This window comes from Rhineura floridana, chromosome 1 (genome assembly GCF_030035675.1).
Source record: "Rhineura floridana isolate rRhiFlo1 chromosome 1, rRhiFlo1.hap2, whole genome shotgun sequence".
NCBI lineage: Eukaryota > Metazoa > Chordata > Lepidosauria > Squamata > Rhineuridae > Rhineura > Rhineura floridana.
In genome coordinates this window covers 215,381,194-215,399,094 of record NC_084480.1, presented here as the reverse complement: position 1 = coordinate 215,399,094, position 17,901 = coordinate 215,381,194, and positions in this window count along the sequence as shown.

The following is a 17,901-nucleotide window of genomic DNA, read 5'->3' as shown; positions in this document are numbered from 1 at the left end:
TCTTTCATCTTTGACCTCCTTGCCTTAAAAAGTGAAAAGATGAAGCCTAAAAAGGTTTAAAACATTAGTCTGGAGAACTCTCCACCATGGCTAACTGGTGGTTAGTTGAGTAAGGCTGCAATCCCTTAAACAATCGCATGGTAATAAGTCACATTGGACTCAATGGGCTTACTTCTGAGTAGACATAGGGTTGTACTGTAATTTATTTATTTATATTTACATCCCACCTTTCATCCAAGGACCTCAAGGTGATGTACAAACATGGTTCTCCTCTCAATTTCATCCTCACAACAAGCATGTGAGGTAGGTTAACAACCCTGTGAGGTAGGTTAAATTTCCTGCTATTTTAACTTTCTGTTACTCAACAAGGATTGATTGTACTAGCAATTGTTAATGCCTATATACTTCCATTTCTAGTTAAAACTTTTCTATTCATATTTAAGTACTGGCTGTGCTGCAGATGTTGTTTTTCCCATGAAAGGTTCTGAGAAGATCCCAAACATGACTCACTCACCAATGAAGATTGTTATAGGAAATTTGCTAGCCTTCTTTACTAACCACTGCCATGTCACAGAATCAAATAAAGATCCTAATATATGAATGGCTTTATCCAATAAAGTCTATTTAGCCCTGCATTTAAATCTCAATTTGGCTATCATTTACCAATTATGTTATTCATGGAAGCGGATCCAGCAGAGGCTCCTTTCAGAGGAAGGGGTGGGAACTGGGAAGTTACTCGTTTTTGCCAATTCCACCTTTCTTCCACAGCCTGCAGCTGTACGTCCCATTATTATTATTATTATTACACTTGTATACCGCCCCATAGCCAAAGTTCTCTGGGCGGTTTACAACATAAAAATCAATATACTTTCACATTTAGTACAATTGCTAGCAAAAAAGAAAAACAATAATTCACATTTTAAATAAACATAACTGAACAATAAATCTCTAAACAGTATACATAACATGAAAACAAAGTAAATCAAATACAAAACAAAACAAGAATGTAACAATTATAAAATATATCTAAAAACGTTCTCTAATTTCCCATTGTGCTTCTCCCCACCTGACCACCATCTTCTATAACCAGTAGCGTTATGAACATTTCTTCCGTTGTCTTCTTTCACCAAGACAACCCCAAGACGACTCCAAGTGTGACGCTATGCTGTTCCAGAGGGCCTTCCCAACCCTGTGGAGCAGCTTTTCAGAGGGCACAGGGAGAAGGGGGAACCAGCAAAAGTTGTCTCTGTCCCCCACAACTTCCTCCAGTGGAATGACCCTTGAATGGAACTGGAAGTCTGGATCCAACATATCTTACAGATGTTTACTCAGAGGTAAGTTCCATTGAGTTAAATGGTGCTTATCTTTAAGCAAGTGTGCACAGGGATTGATTTTTTCTAGTCTGAAATGTTTTTAAGCTGTTTACTGCTTTTCAAAAGTACGTTATTTCAAGTCAACATAAGGTAAATTATTTAGTACTGTGGGAATATGGGAAAAGGCAGACATAAAACTGCTACAGGAAGTAAGGCCTTACTGAGACCAACTGCTGTTTAAATGAAGAACCTACAACAAATGTAGGTGTAGTAGACTATTTCTTCACTCTTAATTTCTGCAAAAGAAACATGTGTTTGAAACATGGCATCTCTAGAAAATTTACACAGTCTGAATTCTTATTGTAAATATCTCAAGGCAGTTTTTCAAGTAATAGTAACTGTATTCCTGTGCATGTACAGCAACTATTAGTAAAATCTTAGCAGTTGCAGTGGCCCCAATCGATGAAGGCAAGCAAGACAATGCTAATGTTTAAAATTCTGAGTGCAAGCTTTCTAATCAGTTTCAGCTTATTCGTTTGTAAAAATAATTATGAGTACAATTGAGCCAAGGTCAAGTACTATTAAATGCCATTATTTCAAAAGCAGAGAGTTACATCTCCCAGTAAAGCTAATGGAATAGAAAATTAATCAGTTTTGTCAAAATTGGGCCTGAAGTCCTTAACTTATTTGAGGATGATTCGGGGGGGGGGAAGGCTATTTCCTCTGACTATATACATACAAACCAGTTACTTCAATCTTTTTCATTCATTTACAGACATTGTCTGCAATCATATGCACTGGAAATAAGCCCTACCGAACACTGAGTGACTTGCTTTTGAATTAACATATATAGGATTTTGGTGTTGGTTTTGCACAATTCCCATGGTAATGTATCACCACACATATATCCCTTGTCATTCACATCTGTTCTAATTTTTTATTTTTTTAACATTATTTTTATTGTTTCATTAAAGATGCATACCAAGAAGTATAAATAACACAATCAAAAATGATCAAACAGACAATTTTGCATTATGGAAACTTTACTCCTGATTTCTTATGAGAAGAACCCAACAGACTTCAACTTTCAAAGCAAATGTTAAGAAGCAACAAAGTTACAATTTAAACAATTATAAAAATTCTCATTAAATGAAATCTTTTGATATCAGATGCCTTTTTAAAATGATTGTACTTATTATTCAATAACCTCTGAATGCTTTCCCTCAAACTATCCACTTGAAATAGGATGGTTATGCTCAGTAGATGGCATCACCAAACCTTTGAAATGATAGTCATCATTACCCTGTGCAATTTGGAGCAAAAAAAGGTACATTTCTTTCTTCATTCCATGATGATTCCCAGATATTACATTGCTAGCTACCACATTGCTTATTTTTGTAAAGTATCACAGAATAATAGTGATAAGAGCGAGGAAAGAGCAAGTAAATTGCTTGTCCTCCTGTCTGCAAATGGAAGATTACTTCTCTCAGTAAATTTTCTGAAATGTGTCCTGTCTAGGGGATCCAGGCTACAATGCTATCCCTATATACCTGGATGTAAGGCTCACTGGACTTAGTGGGACTTACTTCTGAGTAGACAGGTCTAGTATTGTGCTGTCGGATACTGATGCCCTACTTCTCCCCTTGGCTAATATCCTATACTTTAATAGTTCTTGCTGGCAAGTCACCCTCCTCCCCCGCAAGGTTCGGTTTTCCAGTGCTTATGTTTTCTATTGTGCTGTGCTGATGTAAATGTTGCCATGCACATATGGTGCCCAAATTAACACATCTATGCAGTAAAAATAAAATGGTAATGTCTGGAGAATGAAGAGAGGCTGGGTAAAATAGCTGTTTTAATTTGCATGTTTAGATCTGTGACTCTGTGGTGCGTTTTACAGCCATTCTGTGACAAGCTGGTTTTTCTGGCCTGCCTTACCTGTGTTATGCCATGACAGTCTTCCTTCTTGTCTACCGGTACCCAGCTGAAAAAGAAAGGGACAGAGAAGCTAATGTATCCTGCCCACAGGGCTGTGTAAAGCCAGGCTGACAGATCCAGAGCTGGGCCAGGATATTCCGGCATTTGAGGCAGAAAATCCAAATGGGCCTGCCTTTTCCCTCAGCATCCAGCTAATTAATATGAGGAGCCATTTAATGGAAAGCTCCCCTGCACAAACTTGCTTTAAATCAACTGTGCTCTTATTCAATATTTATTTTTTTATTTAAATTATTTATGGGTTGCTTTTGGGGCAAGCTTTTCCAAGGTAGCATGCACTACAACATTTAACAATAATACAGTAAGACTGCGTAATAATGACTAAAACGCAGCAAACAGAGGAAGAAACTGCCCTTGAATGTGTTTTTAGACACCCCAGTATATAGGACATGACTTCTTTCTATATCACTGCAATCATAGTAATTTGTATAGTGTAAGTTTTTTTTTAATTTACTACCTGTTTAACTCACAGGCAAAGCTTCACCATGTTTTTATCATTTTTTAAAAAATAAAATAAAATTAGCATCTCCAGTCCTGGGCTTAGTTCAATGAAAATATGTGACATCATATGGTGTGTTATTCCAGTTGGCAGTATAAAGTAATTATGAGTGTGATTACATAACAGGTGAAATATACAAGAAAAACCTGAATCTATTTGAGGCAGAATATGCGGAGTCACTCTCTGTCATAACACATGAAACTCACAACATCTGATGTCATATGACAACAGCAAATCAGGTCCTGGAAGCTGTAAGTACCTCAATTAAAGATTGGGTGATATAGCCTTGTGTTTCTGTTACATCAAAACACATGTAAGAGCATGCAAGCTTTTGTAATCAGATGTCTGAAGACCCTGACGACTGTTCTGGTAAATAAAGGAAAGTGACATTTTACACAACAATATGCACAAGGATTAAAAATAGCAGTATGCACTGACAAATACAATGGGAGTTTCCCTCCTGAACCACAATTTCTGTTTGTGTTTACAGTGGAAGCCGTTCTTGCGTCAACTTAATAGTGGAATAACAGGAATGGCTGGGGTACTCTGTACAGTGCCAATCAGATTACTACATCTACAATAAAAGTGTGTTATGGAGTAACACTACCTGCTTACCATAGAGTTCTACAGAGGCTTAGTATTCAGCAATAAAGATGATCCGTGGCATGCTGTAGGAGTGGACATTAGTGGGAAGGGCTGTAGTTCTCTGACAGAGCATGTACAGCTCATGCAGAAGGTCCCAGGTTCAATCCCTGGAATCTTTAAGAAGGGCTGGGAATGTTCCCTATCTGACTGTGTAGACAATACTGAACTAGACTGAGCAATGGTCTGTCTAAGGCAGCTTACTATGTAGCTCCTATTGTTCAATGTATGAACAGTATGGTTTATTTGTGATTGGTAGTTGGGGATGGGTGTCTTTTGGCTGTAATCTTTATCATCCTTTTCCCCCCATTCCTTGTGTGTGTGTGTGTGTGTGATGAACCTAGTGAATGGGAGCTGGTTGTGTGGAGCAAAATAGTTTTGGTAGGACACACTTGTCCTGAAAAGTCTTCTACAAACGGTGCTGTCTAAAAGCAGGGCTCAACAATATGCCTTCACTCAAAAACTCTGAACATTCAACTGTCATAGGAAAAACATCCAACATCCAGCAGAGGAAGAGTTCAGAGTAACTTGAAAATTGCATTGTGAACATGGGCTGGCTCTATTAAAGGAAATATCTTTTCTGAGTGTTTAATGATAGTAGTACTGGGCCTATAATTTTTAGTGGCAGTCATATATGGAGGAAAGGCTTAAAAATGGTCAGAATGGGTTGTATTCAGTGTTAGTCCTACTCAGAGTAGACCTATTCAAATGAATGAACATAACTAATTTAGGTCCATTAATTTCAGTTGGTCTATTCTGAGTAGAATGTAGTTGGCTACAACCCAATCCTTTTATTCCCCACCTGCAGGACTGATTCATGACTTCTACTTCTGTCACACTTGGCAGGGTGTGGTTTCACCCACGTGAACTGTGTAGCCACAGAATTTTGCTACACCTTTGCAAGGGATTCTGGTCCCACTTTCTCTGTTTGCAAAAGGGAAGAAGCATACCAGAAGCTACACACAGTGTTGGCCTGGGACATTTTGTTGTCTGAAACAAATCTCAAATGGCACCCCTGCCCTGCTAGGGCCAACACTTTAAAAAATCTTTGTTTCATCATTAAGACATCAATTCCTGCCTTTATCTCTCTTCCCCTGCTCCTAATTCCAGTGGTGCCTCTAGAAGCAGGCTGCTTCACCTCCTGCATGACAAGGCTAACCTTGGCAATGTGAACACCTGAATTACTACTTCTAATAGGAGAGGTACCCTTTGGATTTGCTACCCTGGCAACTGTCCAGTCTGCCTGTGTGCTGTTGTTATCTTCACTACAAATTGTATCATGATGTACACTAATATTGCAGAAAGAAGAATGAAGGAGCGACTTCCCATCCCCCTGACATCTGGTTCTCTATGTGCAGAGAGGTTCTGCTTATTATAGAGAGACAGAGAGGAATCCAGGAACAATTTTACCACATGATCCTGCTTTGCTCTAATGCAAGACGCTTGTTTCATCGCCTTTTAAAAGCAGAACCAGAAAACAAACAAAACCCAACTACAAATGACATAGATACAAACTTGCAAAGTCAACTTACTGATTTTTATATCTGTGTCTAGAGACATTAAACTGGCAGAAAGATATCATGTTGGACACATTGCTCATAAGCCTCTAGATTGGCATGTTTCCATTCTCCTTTATGTAAATGGCACGGTTGTGGTTTTGCTGACCAAAAACGTAATGCAGCATTTTCTGAATAAAGGCATTTCTGTATTATGTTTGGTGCAGATTCAAGGAATTAAGGAATAACACATGGGCTAGGTATAAATTGGGTCAACTCCAGTATCTGCAATATTATTCCTGAATAAGAGTTTCTTCCGACTTACTCTTTGTAAGATAAAGTTATTATTATTATTTCCAAGGTCTGCCCACACTGAACCTTTAAAAATTAATTAAATGTGAAAACCTACTGTAGCTAAAGGTTCAGGCACAGCAGATTAGCTGGGCTTTTGCCATCACAAGACAACCTGCGACAGATGACATATTTACAGTTAAGACTAGCTTCTTTCACTGGGAAGCCTGATTGCTCAGAAACTGTAACCAGCAGGACTAAATGCTATGTTATGCAGGTCTCTTAATAACCCATCAGGTGTATCTATTCAGAAAGGAGCCCAAGGAAGAAAAACAGCCTGAAGAATCTCAAATCCAAGACTACCACATCTGCTTTCAATTCTAGATCCCCCCCCACCCGAGGGAAGGCTTCATGCAACTCTTGCCATTGCTCATGAAAGGTAGCTGCAAACGAAGTGGGAAAAGAGTATTCTAACAGTCGCATAAGTTGCATTGTCTGTATCATATTACTTTAGTGTCCATGTCTATGTGGCTTTTTTCTGGCCTTCTGAGTATTAAAACTAGTGAGGCACATGGGGTTGCGCTGCAAAATTCCTTGTAAGTATGTAACACAGTGGTTATGCCCCGAGAGGCAGCAACTTTCAAAAACTAAAGAAGAGCCCTGCTGGATCAGACCAAAGGCCCTTCTAGTCCAGCATCTTGCTTCCCATGGTGGCCAACCAGGTGCATCTGGGAAGCCCACAATCAGGGCACGAAGGCAACAGCTCTCTTCCTCACTTGCGATTCCCAGCAACTGACATATAGAGGCATAGTTGCCTCTCCCCCCTGCCCCGGTAGAAATAGTCCTGCATGTAACCTGTTCTCATAAGGGACTTGCTCCAGCCCAAATAATTTTTGTTGCCCCTTTCTACACTTTCCTCAGGTCCACAATATCTTTTGTGAATATTTTGCGACTCCTCCATGACGACAACAATTTTGGACAACAATGGCTCTCAAAGTGATCCATTCAAAGTGGGATCCGGCGTCAAACAGGGATGTGTCATTGCTCCGATCTTATTTGCTATTTTCATTGCCATGATTCTACACCTTGATGAGGGGAAACTTTCCACTGGTGTAGAAATCACATATTGAACAGATGGAAAGCTTTTCAATCTCAGTAGGCTGAAAGCAAAAAGTAAGGTAATTACAATCTCTGTTGTAGAACTTCAATATGCTGACGATAATGTAGTCTCCGCACATTCAGAGGAAGATCTTCAAACTATCCTAAATGACTTTGCAGAAGCATATGAAAAGCTTGGCCTCTCGCTTAACATCAAAAAAACCCAAAGTACTTCATCAGCAGGTGCGAACCAATCCCTCTGCATCATCAATCCAGTTTAATGGTGTGACACTGGAGAATGCTGATCATTTTTCTTATCTTGGCAGCCATCTCTCTGTAAAAGCTGACATCGATGCTGAAATTCAGCATCGTCTGAGCTCTGCGAGTGCTGCATTCTCCCGAATGAAGCGTAGAGTGTTTGAGGATCGGGACATTCGCAGGGGGACCAAAATGCTTATTTACAAAGCCATTGTACTACCGACCTTACTGTACGCCTGTGAAACATGGACCATCTATAAACGCCATTCCCAACTTCTTGAAAGATTCCACCAATGCTGCCTCTGGAAAATTCTGCAAATTACTTGGTAAGATAGGCGGACTAATGTTAGTGTTTTGGAAGAAGCAAAGACTACCAGTGTTGAAACAATGATCCTTCAACATCAACTTCGCTGGACTGGCCATGTTGTTTGAATGCTTGATCACCGTCTTCCAAAGCAGCAATTTACTCCCAACTTAAGGATGGAAAACGGAGTATAGGTGGACAGCAAAAGAGGTTTAAAGATGTTCTTAAAGCTAATCTAAAAAAATGTAACATGAGCATCGAGAACTGGGAAGCATTGGCCCATAAGTGTCCCAATTGGAGGTCGGCCATTATCAAAGGTGCTATGGACTTTGAAGAAGCACGAGTACAGGGCGAAAGGGACAAATGAGATAAGCGGAAAGCACGTCAAGGAAATCCTCATTTTGACCATCTTCCATCTGGAAACTTATGTCCTCACTGTGGGAGGCTGTGTGGATCCAGAATTGGCCTCCACAGTCACTTATGGACCCACTGTTAAAGACCTTACCCTGGAAGACAATCTTACTTGGCCACGAGTGATTGCCAATGGACACAGCACCCCCAGTGTTGCATTGGATGTGATGTTTACATATATGATGTTTGGATTATTTTTCAGTATTGGAGGCAGAACAGTTGGTAAATCTCCTTGACGAATAAGAGGGATTTGATCTCTTCAATACCACTACTCCCATTGCCCGCCCCTGCTAGAAAGAAGTTACCACAATTCCATCTGTAAAATCTGTATGCTTTAAAGGATTTAAAAAGAAAAAAATTGATTCCACCCTGCACTCCCATACAGGGCCTCTGGTGGCTCTATGTCATTGAGCAGTGGATTCTGCTCCAGCTGAAGCACCTTGGACAGCACCTTGAAAGTTCAGGCTAAAAACCTGGAGTGGATTTCACTGTCCCAGTGACATGGAGCCACCAGCTGCCACTGGTCTCAAGTAGCAAGTGAAAATGTATGACTCTTAAGAGCCCAGTTTCAAAAGAATTGTGTGTACTATGTTCCCTACCCCCAACTCACCACGAAGGAAGCTACTTCTTTATGCTGCACTTGGAGTAAACAAGATAAAGAACAGAAAAATCAAGCTTCATCTGACACTGTTGATACTGTGTGGACCAAACTCAATGTGATCGCAGTAGATCAGGGTTTTCTCCATTCATTCATATATATATATATATAGTGGAGGGAGGATCCAGGTCTTAGAGCAAAATGAGACTATGAGCAAAGGACAGTAAATCATCTCCCTGCTAGCTTAAAGGACACACCAGAAAAAAAAATGAGAGAAAAACTTTGTTTCTCTTAACAAGAACAGATACAACTAAGTATTTTTAAGTTAAGTAAGTTTTATGGGTTTTAATTTGGTATGGTTTAAATTTGTATACTTATTTTTAATGTTCTTAATTGTTGTAAATCGCACAGAGAGCTTCAGCTATGAGACGGTATATAAATGCAATAAATGAAACAAATAAGTCCAGTGCCATCTAGTGATTCAACCATATAATGACACTATCCACATAGCCCCTCCCCTTTTGTTCCTTAGTTTAACTCAGGGTCACATCCACATCCTGGGGTGTATTCATCTAAGGCCTACACTGTTCAGAGTAGACCCACTGAAATTAATGAACCTAAGTTAGTCATGTCGATTAACTTCAATGGGTCTACTCTGAGTAAGGCTATTATTGGCTTGCACCCCATACATTTAAAGAACATGGCTTCTTCTAAAGAATCCTGGGAACTGTAGTTTACCCCTCACAGAGTTCACTGCAGCCTAGATAAGTTGGACAAAGCAAGTAAATTAGTAGATTTCCTTTATTTTGCAACTATTCTGCTTGTCCTGGGGAGAGGTAAGGAGCTATACAGTGAGGGACTGATGCCCTGTCTCTTGCAAATCCTTTTCAAAAACTCTTAAGGCATTTGAGATTTTCCCAAACACTACCCACATACTTTCAAGAATACCTTCACAATCACAACTATAATAATTAGTCAGACTTCTCTCCTGCATTTTGAACATGATGGCCCACGCCTTAAAAAATGACAATTACAACAGTTAAAATATAAAGGGCTAAAATATATAAATGGTGGAAGCTACAGAAACAAGAACATCTTCATGCCAACTATCAGTCAATGCAATGAAGAACCTATTGTTCCTCAGCTGTCACCTAGCTATTAGATTGGGCTACTTGATCTGTTTCCATTCCACTTTAAAATCTGGGCCCCAAGCTTGTCTTTTTTTCACCCCATCCTCCCCCCCCATCCTTTTTTCCTTCTGTGCCTTATTTATTAGATTACAAATCTAAGAGCAGGGACTTACTACAGATATGTGTAACCCCCAGGAACTTTTTCAGTCCTTTTCACCAAGCTCTTATAATATGTCGCCACTCTAGTCCCTGCCAAAAATATTATGAATGTTGCACACACATGCTATTAGTCTGGAATTAATTAGGAAAGGATGCTAATTTGCATGGCATATAATTCTTCATGTAAAATTTGGGATTACAATGTAACATTTTTGTGCATGTAGTCAAGTTTGATCCATGAAGCTTAGTTGAGAATATATGGAATATTTCTAGCTTGGGCTTGAGTCAAACCCTTAATATCCTTTTAATGCAGTTTCAGGTAAATTATTCATTGTGCTGATACTTTCATTGATGATTCCAGGCAATGTCCCCCAAAGTCAGTGGAGCTTTTGAGTGCAAATCAATGGCAGCATTTAAAAGTTATACTGTCATCCTTTGATGCGTTGCATGTAAATCAATTCAAAACTAATTTAGATATAATTTAGATATTACTACCTTTAAACGTCACATAAAAGTTTTTTTAAACAAGAAAATTGCAGTATGAGGTTTTAGAGCTTAATGGTGTTCAAGCATATGCCTCAGCAAAGACTGTTTTTGTCAATGGAAAAATTAGTTTTCTCTGCAATCTTCTACAGAGAATACGGTGCTGGCATTTTTGTCACCTTTATTTTATTTTTCTGAGAATACAGAAATGATCCATATCTTAGAGCAAATGTATAAAAAACATCAAATGAACTGTACATTATTAACAAATAGCATTACATGAAGCAAATCCTTTGCTAAGATATTCAGGATCTTTGGAAGTCAGTTAACTTCCAAATTATTATTAACTTTTAATAATTCATAAACTGAATTGTCACCACTAAAAACTACACCCCAAAACAACTGTGAATTAGCAAGACGTTTGCATTTGAAGTGATGAAGTCAAGCCAAACAAATGCTAACATCTGTTAGATATAAATTTCTGTGGCATTTTAAGAACCATGATTCTGCAAGTTCCTTCCCCACCCTCATCCCCAGTACAGCTAAACATTGGGTCTAGTGACTTGGGGGGAGGGGGAAGAAATATGTTACTATGGTTTGGCCTAAATCCAGCAAACAGCTAAGTGTTTCATGCTTAAAGCCATGAAATTAATGGCTTTAAGAATGCCTAACTCTGTGTTACATTTAGGCCATAATTTTCTTCAAGATGTTAAAACTTCATCAGTGCTGGAATGTAATGCATTTGTACTAAAAAAAGTTGTGGGTTTTATAAAACAGATTGGAAAACTAATCATATATTTATATGTACGTAACTCCTGCAGTTGTCATGTAACCCCTGTAGGATTGCTGCTTTCCCCAACAGGACAGGTGTGTGTGATATCAATTGCTTTTTTTATGTATGTTAATTAATTCAAAGCCACGGAAACGTGAAATAGCTTTGCAACTCCCTTCACACTATTTTTACTGTATTTCCTGTGCATTTATATAGTCCCTACTTGTCCAAATAGAATTTCAACCCTTTAAACCTAAATATAAAAGAAATTACAGCAGTCTTCTTAGCTATATAAAAAAAGGTTTAACACTGAGTAACAAATAATCCTGAAATGATAACAGCATATATTTGAAGGTGCCAAGATATTTCAGATTAAATTTGGGGATTTTATTATTTCTGAATTTATCTAGCAGGCAAGCCTTTCATGCGTATTTCCAGTAAACAACCTGAACATTTCCTTGTGAGGTGAGCTTTACTGTCCTTTACTGAAACAGGCCATTTAACAAAGAAACCACCAAATTTTACATGCACTGTCATATGTTAGAATAAGATTGAAATCTGCTTTACTAATTTCTAATATTCCCTCTGTAACACTGAGGCCTCAATCCTATACCCACTTTCCTGGAAGTAAGCCCCAGTGAACTCACTTGCACTTATTTTTAGGTAAGCATGTATAGGACTGCACTATGAGTTAGGCATCATAAATCAATTAGAAATGAATAATTGTAAAAACTAACGTGTGAGGCATATGATTTGGGTATGTCTAGTAATATATTCTTTTTGGTCTTTAGTTGTTTTCCATCTCAGTTTTGTACTGGCAAATCTTTGATATTTGAAGGTGTTCGGGTACTTTTAAATTATATTCTTGTAGTATGGGAATTAATGGCAAAACAACAAAAGTGGATTTTGCGAGCCCTTGTGGTTGCTAAGAGATTATACTTCAAGCCTGGAAGGATAAACACCCACTGTCTACGACACAATGGTTTGAGGACCTCACCGCCCTTGCTACATTTGAACATATTTTCGATAAATGCCAACCTCGTGTGGATACCTATTTGGACATCTGGAGGGCTTCTATCGACTTATATGTTTAATTTTAGATGGAAGTACTGATACGTATTGTATTCTTAATGCGAGCTGACATTGTTTTTTGTCTTTGTGTTTTTCTTCCCTTTCCCTTTCAAACCCCCTTTTTTTCTTCTTTCTTAAATTTGATTAAAAAACAACAAAACCACAACACAACTGATTCATATGGTCGCCTTTATGCATAGAATAGGCAAAGTAAAGTTATTCAGTTTTATACGGTAAGGCAGCCTTTACCAACTGGTGCCCTCCAGATGTTTTGGACTATAACTCTCCTCAGTCCTAGCCAGTATGGTTGAGCTGGCTGGGGCTGATGGAATTTGTAATCCAAAACATTTCAAGGGCACCAGGTTGATGAAAGCTGCTATAAGGTGCATATACTTATAAAGTAAAACAAAAGACTTGAAACATCAAAACATTATGACATCTTATCAACCTTAGAACAGTTGTTATAAATGTTGAACATTTATGCTTTGAAATCTAACCAGTGCCCAAGTAATGTCATGCTTCCAATCATTCTCATTAAGCTAATAAAATGTTATGTCAATAGCTAGTTTGAATGATCAAAAATAAAGCAATGTGAATGAGCCTCTTCATATTTTCAATCTGTAAATCCCTGCATATCGAATTCAAGATGATTTAAGAATGTATGTCTCTTCCCCACCCATCCATCTTACAGTGCCCTAGGCATAATTGGTTAGTTTACAAGAATCATATCGATTTTAATAGGTCATTGTCTAGTCTCATTGCAAGTTAGTTATGAAGAAAGTCAATACAGCAAAGGTGTGCATGAGGGCAATCTCCTGGTAAAAATTCTTGAAGACAATAACTCACAACCGAGGAGCTCCTACTTATTAATCAAGGTCACTGACCAAATATACCTCCCAACAAAAACTACTTTTAGAATACCATATTTAGTTGTAAAGGAAAATACTTTGATACGAACACAAAGCTCTCGTTCTAGAGCAGGATGTCTCCTTTCTGTCATATTGAACGAGTGGTGGCAGGCCAGCTTCAGACACTCTTGGATGAGACCGATTATCTGGATCCATTTCAGTTGGGTTTCAGGCCTGGTTTCAGCATGGAAACAACCTTGGTCGCCCTGTATGATGACCTCTGTCGGGAGAGAGACTTCAAGAGTGTGACTCTGTTGATTCTCCTTGATCTCTCAGCGGCTTTTGATATCATCAACCATGGTATCCTTCTGGGAAGACTGGCTGAGTTGGGAGTGGGAGGGACTGCATGGCGGTGGTTCTGCTCCTACTTGGCGGGTCGTCTCCAGAAGGTGCTGCTTGGGGAACATTGCTTGGCAACCTGGTCTCTCCAGTATGGGGTTCCGCAGGGGTCAGTTCTGTCCCCCATTCTGTTCAACATCTACATGAAACCATTGCCTGTGGTCACTCGGAGCTTTGGAGTGCGTTGCCATCAGTATGCTGATGACAAGCAGCTCTATTTCTCCTTTTCATCTTCTTCAGGCGAGGCTGTCAATGTGCTGAACCTGTGCCTGGCTGCGACAATGGACTGGATGAGGGCTAATAAACTGAGGTTCAATCCAGACAAGACTGAGATGCTGCTAGAGGGTGGTTCTTCTGACCGGATGGTGGATGTCCAACCTGTCCTGGATGGGGTTGCACACCCCCTGAAGGAGCAGGTTCGTAACTTGGGGGTTCTTCTCGAACCACCTCTGTCACAAGAGGCTCAGGTAGCCTCAGTGGCATGGAATGCCTTCTACCAACTTCAGTTGATGGCCCAGCTACGTCCCTATCTGGACAGGGATAACCTGGCTTCAGTTGTCCATGCTCTGGTAACCTCCAAGTTAGATTACTGCAATGTGCTCTATGTGGGGCTGCCTTTGAAGACGGTTCGGAAACTGCAGCTTGTGCAAAATACAGCAGCCAGATTGGTAACAGGGACCAGACGGTTTGAACATATAAAACGATTCTGGCTGGCTTGCATTGGCTGCCTGTATGTTTCCGAGCTTGATCCAAGGTACTGGTTTTAACCTATAAAGCCTTACACAGCTTAGGACCACGATACCTGATGGAATGCTTCTCCCGACACGAACCCACCCATACACTACGCTCAACATCCAAGGCCCTCTTCTGGGTGCCTACTCGGAGGGAAGCTGGGAGTCTGGCAACAATGGATAGGGCCTTCTCAGTGGTGGCCCCCAAATTATGGAATGATCTGTCTGACGAGGTGCGCCTGGTGCCAAGACTGTTCTCTTTTCGGCACTAGGTCAGGACTTTCCTCTTCTCCCAGGCATTTTAGCATGTGTTTTTAAATTGCTTTTTAAAAATGTGTTTTTAAATTTGTATATTTGTTTTTAATTGTTGTAAACCACCCAGAGAGCTCTGGCTATGGGGCGGTATACAAAACAAACAAACAAACAAACAAACAAACAAACAAATAAATACATACATATACATACATACATAGATATAGATATATAGATATCTATATAGATATATATATTACAGGCCAGAAGCTAGAAGTGTATTTTGCTATATAAATCATAAGTTATTTTTTATGTATTTCAATAATGAGGGTCTCACAGTAAGGACTTTACAGTTATAGGACACATGCATTCAAGGTATTGCCACTGGCAGACAGGAAGTGTGGTGGAGGAGTGTAGAGTGTCAGACTACTACTGAGGAGGTCTGGGTTTGAGCCTCATTCAGTCAAAATCATTGAATGATTTCTGGCTGTCTGGTCATGAGGATAAAATGGGTGGAGGAGAGAATGATCCTAAGCTCTAAGAAGGGAGGGGCAAAAATATAAATAAATATATGCAAAAAAGAAATGCAATATTCATATTTATTTTTAATATTTATAAATCACTAGACATTACAAAATACCATACCAGTATCCAATAAAAATACAAGTAAAAACAGATAAAACAGTTCTAAAAAAGAAAAGAAAAGAAATTGGATACTGCCTGAAATGCAACTCATCCTTCTGGTAAAGCCTGCTTATCTTAAAAAAGTTTTTAGCATCTGATAAAATGTGTATGATATCAGAACCTATTTAACTTTAACAGGCAGTGTGTTCCACAAGGCATGTGCCACTGCCCTGAAGGACCTAATCTAAGCCACCATGGAACAAATCTCTGGTACATGTGACACCGTAAGTAGGGCCCCTGTAGATGACCACAGTAAGCAGGCAGATATATAAGGCAGGGATAGCCAATGTGGTGTCCTCCAGATGTTGTGGACTACAACAAGCAGCAGCCCCATCCTGTGTTGTCAATGGCCATGGACGATGGAAGGGGGCACCATATTGCCTAGCTATGCTCTAGGACTAGATATAGACCATGGGCGGACAATTTCTTGTTTCTGTGCCAGAGTATAAACAAGGCCCTCTTTAAAGTTAAAATGATAAAGTTGGAAGAGAATTTAGGAGGATGAACACCAAGCTATAACAGTACAAAGCCTCAAATAAAACCAACTGCATGGGGTTATAAGTTGCACTTTAGGTACAAACACACAAAAGAAGCTTATGATCAGATAAGAGTCAATCCCAATATTATAATTTATCTTCACTTTTCAGACAGCCAGTGTGGTGTAGTGCTTAAGGTGTCGGACCATGACCTGGGAGACCAGGGTTCCAATCCCCACATAGCCATGAAGCTCACTGGGTGACCTTGGGCCAGTCACAGCCTCTCAGCCTCAGAGGAAGGCAATGGTAAACCACCTCTGAATACCGCTTACCATGAAAACCCTATTCATTATGTCGCCACAAGTCGGAATCGACTTGAAGGCAGTCCATTCTCATTTTATTTTCACTTTTCATTGTAGAAACATTCACAATTCTTCTTAATCTTCACAGCAATCCAGTAAAATAGGCTGAGACACTGTGATGCCAATGCCCCAAACCATCCAATAAGATTCACAGCTGAATGAAGATGTTGTCCTGGCAAGTGGGAAGAGAAACTTACCTGCATCCCTGGATTTCTCAGGTAAAGATTCTCCACTGGGGGTGCAAGACAGACCTTTATCATATATATTTGGCTAACCTCAAATGACTTGACCCATGAGTTATTTTGCAAAGCAAATATTTTAATCCAGTGCTTTTTTTGTAAAAATTGAGGGGCTGGAACTCATATATCAATAAATGATAAGATGCCTCTTCCGTCCCTCCCCTCTTCTTGCACCCCCTCCTTGGTGGCATTTGATAGTCATTGGACCTGGTGGCGCTGCTCAAGTTGTGGGCAATGAGGTCACAGGGGCATAGTCACTTGTCCTAGTTTTCTCCCCATCTTCCTCACTTGTAATGACACCATGGACACTTAAGCATTGCAGATGTACGAATACTGAGCACCTAAGTGTCTTACTAAGTAAACTGAAACATGTTTAGAAGTTTACTTCTGTCACAGTTGCTTCTCTGCTGGAAGAAAAAGTGTGTGCCCCCACTCCCATTCTAGTTCTCTCCCTGTCTTCTTCTTTTGCAAAGAAACAGTGGACACTTAAACACTGTATTTTTATTAATATTTAACACCTAAGTGTCTTACATTGCTGTCACAATTTCTAGTGTGGGTTCATGGCACAATAACTATAAGTTAATCAGAAGTGAGCCCCTCTGAATTCCATGGGGAACGCTCACTGCTAAGCGTGTACAGGATTGCAGGCTGAATTGGTTAGTCTTAAAGGTGTCACGCAGGACTGTTAACAAAGGACCCTATAAATTTCCAGACCTATGGAAAAGATTATTCCCCTGTCCCAGTTTATTCAATTTTAAATCTTTTTTACCCCGGAATATGGAATAAGGTAGAAGAATATTAAGTGGCCTAGGACCTGAGAGACCAGGGCTAAAATCACTTGGTCATGAAGTTCACTTGGAGGAAACATGGAATGGATACAAACTCAATACAAACTCAATACTGATAAATAAATGATAATAAAATGTCTATTTCCAGCCACCCTGCCCCTGATTTTGAATTGGGGAAAGTGCTTGTGTGTGGCCAAGTTTAGAATCATGAAATAATCCACCCTACAAATCAAAGAAAAAAGAATCTGGCTGGGACACATCCAGGATATTAAGGCCTACAAACATTGGACTTTACATGTAGGTCCTCAGCAAATCCAATGTGTGGCTGTCTGCTAGGAAAGCAGACTTTGGTGGGGTGTGCAAGTAAGGTGCAATCCATGCTTCTGTAGTACTACAGAGAGGCTTTGCACACTGAGGTGTCATCTGTACCACTCCCTGCACCATCCTACATTTTGAAATAGCATTTTAAAGTTGCAAAAAGTGTTTTAATTGCTCTTTTTAGCTTCATAAAAATCCTGTAAAATAGATCATAGTAGTTTTAACAAACTATGATAAAAATACAGCTACTTTAGCATTCTTGGTAATACATGAAAGCTTATGTAAGA